This window comes from Phodopus roborovskii, unplaced genomic scaffold, assembly GCF_943737965.1.
Source record: "Phodopus roborovskii unplaced genomic scaffold, PHOROB, whole genome shotgun sequence".
In the NCBI taxonomy this organism is placed as follows: Eukaryota; Metazoa; Chordata; class Mammalia; order Rodentia; family Cricetidae; genus Phodopus; species Phodopus roborovskii.
The window spans coordinates 27704740-27716984 of record NW_026126540.1 but is presented as its reverse complement, the minus strand read 5'-3'; the positions used below and the strand labels follow the sequence as shown (position 1 = coordinate 27716984).

Below are 12245 nucleotides of genomic sequence, written 5' to 3'. Positions count from 1 at the left end.
TTGGTCTGATCGACCTCTTCAAGCAAACTCCACAGAGGAAAACTTTACTTGCTTTCCAAAGCTAGCAGGACAGGCATTTGGCCCGCTCCTCCAGTCCCAAGCCATCATCATCTCTCCCGTTTACTGCCTGGGTAAGGGTCTGTCAGCCTCTGAAAACCAACAGACAGGGGAGCGCATATGGAATCCACTCCACTCCAGCCTTCGCACCAAGTGCGCCGGGATGGTACATCTGTCTCTTCCTCCGAGTTTCGGGTTCCCACCCCGTCACCTCAGTCACTACAGCGCACTCATCCGAAGACCTCCAGGGACAGGCTGGGGTCGCCTCTCTGACCGTGTTGGTTTCTCTTGGTTTTCAGACCCTGGGCGCCGGTCAGCAGGGAGGGATTTAGGCGGAGTTTCGTGAAAGAGGTGGGTTTCTGGATCTAACGCAGAGGGCAAGGGCTCGGGCTACAGCGCGTGGTCTCACAGCGGGAAGCCATGCAGATTTCTGAGTTGGTCGAAGATGAAGGTGGAAAACGCCTCTCTATGTTTGTGACTGCTTTTCCCGGACTCTTCCTTTAAGATTTTTGTTTTGTTTTGTTTTTTAAGGACAGGGTCTTGCGTTCCTTCGCTTTTCCTTTGTATTTCCTTTTCTTTTGCCTCTTCGATCTCCATTCTGTGTCCCCTTCTATAGAACCGTTTTTGAGAGAATGATGAGAAGTGGTGGCGCACGCCTTTAACGCCATCGGAGAAGCCCACGAGGCGGCTCTCTGTCATCAATTAGCCTGGTCAGCATAGTGAGTTCTCTAAGCCAGCCAAGGTTACAGGGTGATCTAAAACAAAAAACTAACAAAAACAAAACGAAACTACAACCAAGAAACTGCTCAGAGATTCAACACAAACTCGGGATGTCAGCCAGGAATAACCAACTCTATTTAGGAAGAAACTGTCAATAAGGATCCAATGATAACTAGTCTCCCAGAATGGATGTGCCCCGCGCTCCCCTCAGCCTCTCCTAGGCGCTGGGATCCAGACACCACCCTGGAGCTGCCAGGGGCTCCACGCCGACAGGGGCGCGACCTGGGCCCCCAACAGGACTCGGTGAACGAAATCGCGTGCGCTTTAGGGTTTAGTCCTCCGCAGATCCCAAGCACCCACTCGCCTGGAGCCTTGGAGCCGCTCTCTGCCTGGTCTGCGATGGCGGGAAAGGCTGAGTCAGAGTCTCGTTCCGGTGCTTGTGGTTAGAGAGGAGGGGCGGGCGGGAGCGGGGAAGAGAGGGAACGCAACGCGAGGTGAAGCCCGATCTCCACACCTGAGGAGATCAGTGGCTGGCGAGGCTTCGCGAGGCTTCGCGAATGGGTTTCTGTGGGCGCCGAAGGTTAGGAGAGGAGGCCAGAAGAGCCAGCAGGGGAAGGAGCGACGGGACTCTATCTGTCTGAATGTTTAAACTAAGCCAACCATCATTACACTCACAAACGAAGAAGACTCTTGAACTGCAGTTCATGCTTGCCCAGATGCCCCATCCTCAAGTTATTGCATAGCTCTTAGTAATTTGCGTGTGACACTGCGATTACTGTTCGAATCCGAGACCTGGGAATGGGCTTTCTACGGAGTGACTGTCGTTTTCTTTCACTTTCTAATCTCCAAGTTACTGCTTCATTTACCAGTGACTACAGTGCGAGCCTTACCTAGGACTACCGAGGCAGAAGGAATGGAAACTGCCTGGTGCACACCCAAGAAAGCAGGAGAATTCGGTTTTGGCATTATCAGTCTCGCCACCAAGTGCCCTAATGCCACAGTTTGGACAAATCCGTTTTTTTTTTGTTTTTGTTTTCGTTTTGTTATCTCAGATATTTCGAGCATATTCGACTTGTAGGCCTAGTCAGATATGAGATCGGAGTTCTTACTCAAAGGGCTATTTTAATTTTAGCAATATACTAAAATTAAAAACCAAGACATTCCTCAACTATTTTTCTGTCAGTGACTGACTAGAGTATAATTCATGCTGATTGAAGGGCACGGATATCCAGAGTTTAGCCTGCTGAATTTTGACAAAACGAACCTTCATTTCTTAGTTCAGACCATTGATTTTCAACAGCCCAGAAGTCCTTTCTTCTCATCCCGACCCCAAATCTTTCTAGGATTAATTTTTCTTACTTTTAAAATCCACATAAATGAGCATCATAGCTTTTTGCCAGGGGGTTTGTGTTTTCAAAGCAATACTTTTCTTATACTCATGATTTGTTGCAGGGGTGAGTAGTTGCCGGGCTGTTGGGTTGGTTTGATGTGCCCGGGTTCAGGTCATGAGAGGGGAAAGGGGCCTCCAAGCAGAAATGAAGTACCCAGCCACCAGATGAGTTTCACACAAGTAAGGGCCCAAATAGCTCCCGGGGTCTTGAGTGACAGCTGGCATCCCCAGACAAGAAACCCAGGAAGCATCAGCTCCCAAAGTATTTTAGGGGAAAATATTGGAGAAAATAATGGGGCTTCCAGGAATGGTCACATCTGTCCCATGTGACAAAGTAACACTAAAAACAGCCAGGAGAATCACCAATATTATGAGAGAGAAGAGAGTGTGTAGGCCTCGAGGTCCCTGCAGTATTCTGTGCTGTCTGGACATCCACCTGTTCTTCCCTGGTGAGACTGTCCCTGTGGGCTTTGCCTCAGGGCTCCCAACAAGAATGTGTCAATATCAATAGGCTATGTTTTGTTGTGGCCCCCAAGAACAAGAACATGGTCAAACTATTGGCCTGTCCTGGTTAGTTATTTTTGTCAACATGACACAAGCTAGAATTATCTGAGAGGAGGAGCCTCAATCAAGAAAATGCCTCAGATGTATCTTTCACCCTAGCACTTTGAAGGCAAAAAAAGGTGAATGTGTGAGTTGTGAGTTCCAGGCAGCTGGGGCTACATAGTGAGACCCTGCCTCAAATAGATAAATAAATAAACAGATAAATAAATAAAAGGAATGAAAAGCAAGCAGGCTGAGCAAAGTCCTGGGGACCAATAGTAAGCAGTGGTTTTCCATCCTCCTGCTTCACCTCCTGCCTTGGCTTCAGTGAGATCCAGTTTTTAAAAAGTATGACAAATGAATATATGCATAGGCTTGAGTCTGGAAGGCTTAAGAAGTCCTGGGTCAGAGCTTCCCCATGTCATCAGGGAACATTTCATTCTCCCAGAGTGCAAGCTTCCACTGTGTCTTCAGATCTCAGGGAGGCAGACACCTAACTGAGCCCGCACAAAATTCCCCAAAGGGAAAGGCATTAATATTGAGAACGAAAAATTGAAAAGTGCTGGAGAAGCATGCTCTGCAATGTCGAAATGCTGGAACTTTGTCAAGCAGCAATGCAATGGTCACCATGAGGTCCATGCCATTTTAGGAAGGTGAAGCCAGATGAAAGTAGGGCTGATTTTCCATTTTCCAGAAGCATGTGGTGGCAACACTACAGATTAATTTATGTCCTTGACTGGAGATAGAGTCTAACTCCCCTTGGCTGTGCCAGTCGTAGCTATTGGGGTCCTGCTGTAAAACTTCTCAGGGTCACTAGATGTTAATAAAAATGTGTATGTCATATAATGCAAGTGAATGGTTAGCAGAAGTATAATAACTCAGTTGATAAACATCCTGAGCATTATCTTGCATCTTCTAATGTACTGAATGTGGTCGAAATTCTTTGAATGAGTAGATCTATATAAGAAAAAGAGGCACAGATCCTTTAAGAAGTAAAGGAGTTTATTTAGCGCAGATTGTTTGCCCCTCAGGCAACACACCTTTAGGCAGGCTCCAACATGCTCCTGTGTCTTAGATTTGGAATGGAGAAGATTGCATCAGTGGTTTGTTGAACATTTAGATTGGGCTGAGCCTTTTTTGTCCCAGCACTCAGAAGACAACAGGAAGGCAGAGCTCTGTGAATTTGAGATCATCCTGGTCTACAGATTAGCCATGGCTACATAGTGAAACACTATCTCAAAAAACAAAATGAACAAACAAAAAGAATTTAAGTTGTTATCGATAAGAAAGCCAGCTGTCTTTGACAACAGGAATGGGATGTGGTCAGCTCATGCTGACCTAAGACCCCACAGGATAGCAAGGTATGATGGCATACATCCATCTCAGCTCTTGGAAGGTGCAGGAGAGTTGAATGGAGGCCATCTTCAGCTGCATGGTGAGTTCCAGGACAGCCAGGATACACAAGACACTACCAGAGCAAGCAGGATGAGTATGGAGGGCAGCTAATGCCATTAGGATAGCAAAATTAGAACATTCAGAGCTACACTAGACAAGCCTGGCCTGGACTGTCCAGGAAAACCCAAAGGGCCTCTATCTGAAGCTTCTCCAAGAGTTTGAATATTGAGTTCTAAGGGACCAGAGGGGCTTCTCTAGGAGGATAAAGCCTTCCCCCGGCCTTAGAGGAAAGGGCCACCATAGCCCAACCAAGAGATCTTGATGTGTGGGAATTGCTATCCAATGGAAAAATATTCCAAAGTGGAAACATGTTAAGTTGGGAGTTTATGGGAAGAATAAAGTCACTGTATGTTTCTGAGGTTTTGTTTTCCTCCTTTGTTTGAAGAAGGACATTGATTATAAGTAATCAATAAGTAATGTCCCCCATTTCCCCTCTCTTAACCTTTTTCCTCAAACTCAGCAAAGTCACTTGTCTGGAAGAGCCCACAAGAATTGCCTGTTGGAAGGCTTCTGGGATCTTGTGAGTCCAAGGCCAGGGGTCTTGTGCCTTACAGCATTGTCTAAAGTCGGTCGTAGCAGAATCAGAAAGGAATGCAAAGAAGAAACGAAACTTCCCTGACCGGGAATCGAACCCGGGCCGCAGCGGTGAAAGCGCCGAATCCTAGCCACTAGACCACCAGGGAGCGAATAATTGGTCTGATCGACCTCTTCAAGCAAACTCCACAGAGGAAAACTTTACTTGCTTTCCAAAGCTAGCAGGACAGGCATTTGGCCCGCTCCTCCAGTCCCAAGCCATCATCATCTCTCCCGTTTACTGCCTGGGTAAGGGTCTATCAGCCTCTGAAAACCAACAGACAGGGGAGCGCATATGGAATCCACTCCACTCCAGCCTTCGCACCAAGTGCGCCGGGATGGTACATCTGTCTCTTCCTCCGAGTTTCGGGTTCCCACCCCGTCACCTCAGTCACTACAGCGCACTCATCCGAAGACCTCCAGGGACAGGCTGGGGTCGCCTCTCTGACCGTGTTGGTTTCTCTTGGTTTTCAGACCCTGGGCGCCGGTCAGCAGGGAGGGATTTAGGCGGAGTTTCGTGAAAGAGGTGGGTTTCTGGATCTAACGCAGAGGGCAAGGGCTGCGGCTGCTACGACTACCTCTAGGCCTCCGTCTCACTCACAGCGGGGAGCCAGATGAGCCCCAGCGGGGAGCAGGTAACTGGAGGCGAGTAAGGGCCCTGCAGTGTTCCTTAACCTTCGCAATTCCCTTTCCACTCCCTCTCTTTCTGCCTCTTCCATCTTTGTCTCTTTTAGAAAAAATTGTTCTGTTCTGTTTTTGAGACAGGGCTCACTGTGTTGCCCTGCCCGGTCTGGAACGCGCCTTGTAGACCAGGTTGGCGCTCCATCTCACCGAGCTCCGCCTTCCAGTGCTTCCCGAATGTTGAGATCAAAGCGTGCTCCACCACCGCTCACAAACTCGTGTTTTGAGCGACTGTAACAGGTGGGATAGCTAACAAGGTCCTGTCCAGAGAGTTTGGCATCTATGGAAAACTGCCAAAGGGATGGAGAACAAGCTGACGAGGTCCTTGGTGAATTTGTCACCAGGAAAGTCTTGTGGTGTATGCAGTGAGCGCAACTCTGGCTGCCCGCAAATCAGCCACTGCGTGTTCAAGTTCTATAGCAGCAAAGTGCTCGCCTGTGGTAGCATGCGCCAGAAGTCTGTCAATCTTTGCTGACCAGGAGACTATAGCCCTGACAGACCCCGGGCGGGCACGGAAGGAACCTCCGGCCATCCTCCTCCTCGAAACACCGTATCTAGGGACTCCTGCTCTGGCCTGAGGTCCCGACTGTCACGAATGTTTCCCCTTCCATAAGGAAGCGCCACATGCTTGTACCACAAGCTGTACCCCGCTGACTCTCCCCGCCACAGCAGGAACCGCCTGGCCCCCACGTCCAGGGAAACGGTGGCCGCCTATGACTGTGGACCCCGGGCGGCTGCCGGGATTCCTCCGCGCAGAGTGGGACACCGTGGAAACTGCAGACGCTCGTTGCCCTGGAGTTTTTCCGAGGATAAGCGCTTCATCAGCGAGGACCTCAGACCCTATCCTCTCACTGTCATCCGCGACCTGAATCGCTCTAGCTCTAGGCCTACAGAGATTCCCACCGTTCTGGCCTTTTTTTTTTTTTTTTTTTTTTTTGGTTTTGTTTTGTTTTGTTGGTTTGTATCCGATTACACCTTGGTGGTTTGACAGTGTAAAATCTACAGACACTTGGAGAAAGACCATCAACCCAAATAGCCAAAATGAAGCAAGTGTGTGTGTGGAGTGCTGTCTCTCCCTAAGATGGGTTCAAGAGAAGATAAGGTTTTTATAGCTCAGGGGTAAAGGGGTTTCCAAATGGGGGATTTGGCATAAGCGGCGGGGTTTTGTGTGTGTGTGTGTGTGTGTGTGTGTGTGTGTGTGTGTGTGTGTGTGTGTGAGAGAGAGAGAGAGAGAGAGAGAGAGAGAGAGAGAGAGAGAGAGAAGCAGACTATAAGCATAACAAGTTGGTCATTAAAAACCTCCTGAAACAAAGGCATGGTTATGTTTTCCTGCGAAAGGCAGTACAGAACCATTTGTAATTAAGTTTACAGGTGGGCATAGCTCAATCCTTGAAATACAGAGATTTAATCATAAACAAGAAAGAACCTAGTTCATCTTTATTATAAAATGGCTTTTAAACCCAAGATGGGGGCAGGCTGGTTTGTCAGCAGTCCTGTTGGAGACCAATGCCTTGGGGGCATGTGTCAGGTTTTAAGGTCAGAATAAGAGACCAACAGTCTAAGCCCCGGAGCACAAGACAGAGAAGAACAGCATGGAGACAGGAGACCTGAAATCAATGCCTGTGAAACTAAAAAACAAAACAAGTCTTAACTAAACAAAGCTGATTCTTGGAAACATAGGTAATCTCTGTTTCTTGTCACTGCTCCTGTGTTTGTTTGGCTGTGAGCCTGACTTCTAGCCCCAGGCGTGATCTTCTCTTTCTCAGTCTTCTACTTATTCTCTCTTCCTGCCAGGCCTGTGTATTCCTCTCCTGCCTAGCTATTGGACACTCGGGATTTTTATTAGATCAATCAGGTGCCTTAGAAAGGCAAGGTGAAACAAATGCAAACATCCTTAAGTAATTAAACAAAGGCAGTGGAAACAATGTAACACACCTTTACAGTAATATCCACAGCGTAAACAAAAGTAACAAATCTTTACATTGTTAAATATTCCACAACAATTAAAGTAATATCCACAGCATAAACAAATGTGACAAATCTTTACATTGTTAAATATTCCACAACAATTAAAGTAATATCCACAGCATAAACAAATGTGACAAATCTTTACATTGTTAAATATTCCACAACAGGCCAGCTAGCAACAGAAGCAAGAGAGATCTGTCTCAACAACCTGTTCTTTGATCTCCACACTGTCACCTTGGCCTGCATGTTCTCTCCTTCCTGTGTCACACACACACACACACACACACACACACATGCTCATTCTCATATACATATACACAGATTCAGACTCACTGTTGAAAGACCCCCAAGAGACCCCAAGAGTTTGGAGCCTGTCAGGGGGGAAGGCCCTTGCCCCCAAGAGACGAGACCAGACCACTGGATGCAAGTGCAAGAGGTTATTTATTGTTTACACAGGTACCTGTGGACGCTTCAGTCTTTCGAGGGACTGAGCGCGCTGAGGTTAAAACTCAGGCAGTTTATATAGGGTTGGGGTGGCAAGAAGCAGACTTACAGAAGCAGAAGCATGGTTACAGGGATTTCATTGTTTCATCTAAATGTAGCAGTTGTAGTTAACCAAGGACAGTTGGTTATTCGGGTTGGGCACAAAGAATACAAAGAGTTCAGTTATGACTATCTCAGCACTCTGGTGGTCTGGATAGAATGCTCCCAGGACCTTCTGTTCCTGCTGACCTTGCTTTGGTCCAAGCTGCAGACCACAGATATCTGGTTGGCGTTGGATGAGAGCAGCACCTGGTTCCCTCCTGTACTTTTCCCATAACTTGACCTTGGCAAATTAGCAAGAGCAATTCAAACAGGCAATAAGCATAGTGGGGTCTTTCACTGTGAGGAACGGTTACCACACACTGACTGAGTTCACAATCTGCAGCAGGCTAGGTGGAGATCCAGGAGAAGTGATGCAATCGTTCCCATCCCAGTTCAAGCCCACAGTGAAAAGAATTTTCCAGCTCAAGGATGGTCAAGCAGCAAGAATTTCTTTCTTGGCCTTCATCTTACTCAAGCTTCAAGAGTTCTTTGAAGTTCATCTACTGTGGGGAGGAGCACAGTGTGGTTTGTTCAGTCTACTGACTCAGATTGTAGCTGAATCCAGAAATGCTTACCTAAATATCAGTGCGTCTTAGAGTCTAGTTAAATTGATAGAAAAAATTAACTATCACCGGCCTGGGGATGGTGCTGCTCACCTTTAATCCCAGCATTCTGGAGGCAGAGGCAGGCAGATCTCTGAGATGGAGGCCAGCCTGGTCAACAGAATATGTTTCATGTCTCAGAGATAACCCTGTCTCAAACATTAGATATTAACAATTAGGAAACACATATGAGGGAAAATGTCACATTTGTCTTTCAGAACCTGAATTAATTCTATGGTTATCTTGAGGTGTGTCCATTTTCAAGAAAACAATTTCATTCTTTATAGCTGAAAAAAAAGCTATTATGTAAGTATTAGAGAAAGATGCAGACAGAAAATTCTAGAACAAGCCACCTGTGGCAGAGGAATGAAAAAGATACCTGGAAGAAAAGTCATCTCCTGATGCCAATCCGAAGTGTCTGTCCTTGAGCAGAAAAAGCACCTGTCAGAGAAGCACCGGGAGCTGCGTGGATGAGTTATGACTGACACCACATGGAAGACAGGCTTAGGTTCCTATGGCTACGGCCTTAGCAACTGGGCTAAGGGATCTACCTAGCAGAGTTCCCCTAACATGCTGGACTGCTTCACCAAAGAGCCATACCACAGAGCAGTACATAGAAGCCTTGGGTTTGGAAGCCTGGGGGAATGCTCTGGGAACTACCCTGTCAGCCCAGAGGAACTGCTCTTGTCCACATGGACCAAGGTGTAGGTTCTGCATGGTTCCCCCTAAAGGACAGAGAAGAACAGGAAGAAAGCCCATCTCTGCAAAGGTCAAATCCTAGCACCGGTGCTGACCCCTTTCCAGACTGATAGGCTTGCTGATGGAATATTCTGTTATTTTAGGCAGCCAAGGACCAGCAAGGATATGGGTGTTGTAGTGCTTTAAGGAGGGTTCTATGACATCATACTTAACACTTGCAAAGATTCCCTTCCTTTGTTTCTCATTGGACACAAGTTCCCCGAGACAGTGGATGTTTCTTTCCAAAGGGCAAGAAAAGCACAGTGGCAGCAGTGTTTCAGATGGAGACTTTTCAATGACAGAACTCACATACTTTTCTGTCAAGAACACTGTAGAGTTTCCTGGCTGCACACAACTGTTGGGAAGGGGGAGCACTGATATCATTGTTTATAACAAACTCCTTATATGCCAGACCAAGACTCAAAGAGCAAAGAGGAGAGGCGAGGAGCAAAACTGACAAGAGCAATCAAAATTCTCTTCCCTTTGGACAAGCAGCTTGTCAGTGAACTATCCAAGAGCCAGACTGGCCAGTTGTCTTTGATCTGAGTGGCCAGGTCATCACAGAAAACAATTAGCTTTTGGAGGATTCTGGAGTGCCTTTTTTCCACCCAAAATATGCTGTATAGTATCTGTGTGCCTGTGCACTGTGTGTGGTCCTCGGCTGTGCCTCCCTCTGAGCTAAGCCGGGATGGCAGCATTGCCCTAGGTCAGCATTGGAGACACCTGGGAGAAAGTTTGTTGTGCATGCAAGTAAACTAGAAAGGAACAGGGCTGCAGCTGGGAACACTGACCCCCGTGGAAGACACATTTGCAGAGTGGGCTCAGAGTAGAACATGATATAAACACCATCATGTGATGATGGCAACACCTGTCTCTCCAGTAGCAAACATCTGTGGGAGTCAACAAGTGTATGCTAACTTTCACAACAGTTATAACTCACTTAAAGGCAATTTTCTGGCTGGCGGCGGTGGCCTGAAGATGTTTGTGAATCCCAGGCCAACCAAGGCTACACAGTGAGAAACTGTCTCAATAAACAAATCAAATCAGAAAAAGAAAGAAATGCAGAGTTCCCTGCTCCTGCAACTCTACCAGGTGCTAGGATCAACCCCGAAGTAAGCAGTGAGTGTGATGGAGATGAAGCCAAAGCTGCATGCAGCAAGCTGACTTCCCTGTAGGTCTAGAACCCTCAACGTTCAAGTGTCCGAACCCAAACAAGGAGTCAAAGGAAACCACCCTAAAAGCTTGTATCTGGAAATCCAGCGGAATGACTGGTTCAGAATAGTCTCTGCCAAGTGTGATGTTTCTTGCTTTTTTGGGAAGGAGGGGGTGTTCAAGACAGGGTTTCTCTGTATGGCTTTGGAGGCTGTCCTGGAACTAGCTCTGTAGACCAGGCTGGCCTCAAACTCACAGAGATCCACCTGCCTCTGCCTCCTGAGTGCTGGGATGAAAGGCGTGTGCTAGCCATGTTTCTTGCTTTTAATCTCATCACTGCAGCAGTGGAGGCAGAAGGGTCAGTCCATGCAAATTAGTGAGAAATTTGTTTAAAAAACTAAACTAAATTAAGTAAAATGGCAACAACATTAGTTCGTGCTCCTCCACAATCTAAGAATCCATCACACCCCCAAGGACAAGATAATCCTGTAAACTTTCTTCTTGAGGTTTCGCCTTCTGTTTCCTAGGTGTCCTTGGTTAGCACTCCAGTAAGGTTATGAGGGTGTTATTAAAAATGGCACTCAGCCGTCCCTGGGTGGGCTTGAACCACCAACCTTTCGGTTAACAGCCGAACGCGCTAACCGATTGCGCCACAGAGACAGTCCCAAGCTACATCTGGGCGACTGGGCTGGTGAGTGAGACATGACCCCTTCGGCTATACCTTGTGGTGACCGCAGGGCAGAATTTAGTCTTCAACAAGTGCTTGCTTCGGTACAACCGTTTGGGGAGGCCTTGCGCCGGCTTTCTGGGCTCACATGGACTTTATGAATCCCACATGTCCTGCCCGCGCCTTCCGAAGCTGGGATCGCGCCGCCACTTGGGGGCCCGGGGGCTGGGCTCCACGCTGGCTGGCGGGGTCGCGGCCCAGGTGCCCAGCAGGACTGAGCGTAGGAGCCCATGTACACTTCATGGTCGGATCCTTAGCAGCCCTGGTCATCCCAAGGGTGTTCTGGAATCAGGGCGCTGTTCGGGCTTGGGCCTGGGAAGTGAGAGCAGGAAAGGTCGATGGAAAGAAAGGCGAGGAAAGAGAGGCATCCGCCTTTACCGGAGTTAAGACCTGTGGAGACCCAGAAGTGAGGGGTGTTTGTTCTTTCAAAGCAATTTATGCAGCTATTTGTTCAAAAGATGAACGTTTGTAGTGTTATTTAAAAATGTTTTTGCAAAACATGGGTGGGCAAATACACTACAATTTAATAAGTTTAAATGTATTTATTTTGAGGCAATATCTAATCGTGTAGCCCTAGCTGTCTTGGAACTCCTTCTGCAAACCAGGCTGGCTGGCCTAAAACTCACAGAGATCTGCCTCCTTCTACCTCCCAAGTGCTGGGATTAAAGGTATATGTTTCCATACCAGGTTTATAGTCAATTAAAAAAAAATGGCTATTGCTAGGTGTCTATTGAAAATAAATCAGAAAATAAGACTGCCTTTCTAGTCTGACATATGGTATTTTAACACAGGCAAGTATGGACTAGTAATGAGTCAGCCTGCCTCCATCTTGGCCTTAAAAGCCATTGAAAGGACACTAGCCCTCTCGAACATGAAGCTTTTGGTGGGCCTTGCCCTTCTCCCCCATTCTCTCTGCCTTGCTATAAACAAGGTCTATTCCCTTAGTTGGCCACTTCCTCTTCCTCCCGAGGCTGACTACCAAAGTCCAGCTATCAAAAGCTCCCTTTGGATCACCTAATTAACATTCCCAATTAAAAGTAAACACCTCAACCTA

General features: G+C 47.3%; 2 non-coding genes across 2 annotated transcripts; both read right to left on the bottom strand.

The window, feature by feature from the left end:
- Positions 1 to 4776: 4776 nt before the first annotated feature.
- Trnae-uuc (transfer RNA glutamic acid (anticodon UUC)) lies at positions 4777 to 4848 on the bottom strand. The gene has a single exon. It is a non-coding gene; the product is annotated as a tRNA-Glu (tRNA).
- A 6202-nt stretch (positions 4849 to 11050) lies between these two features.
- Positions 11051 to 11124, bottom strand: Trnan-guu (transfer RNA asparagine (anticodon GUU)). The gene has a single exon. It is a non-coding gene; the product is annotated as a tRNA-Asn (tRNA).
- Positions 11125 to 12245: the final 1121 nt, after the last annotated feature.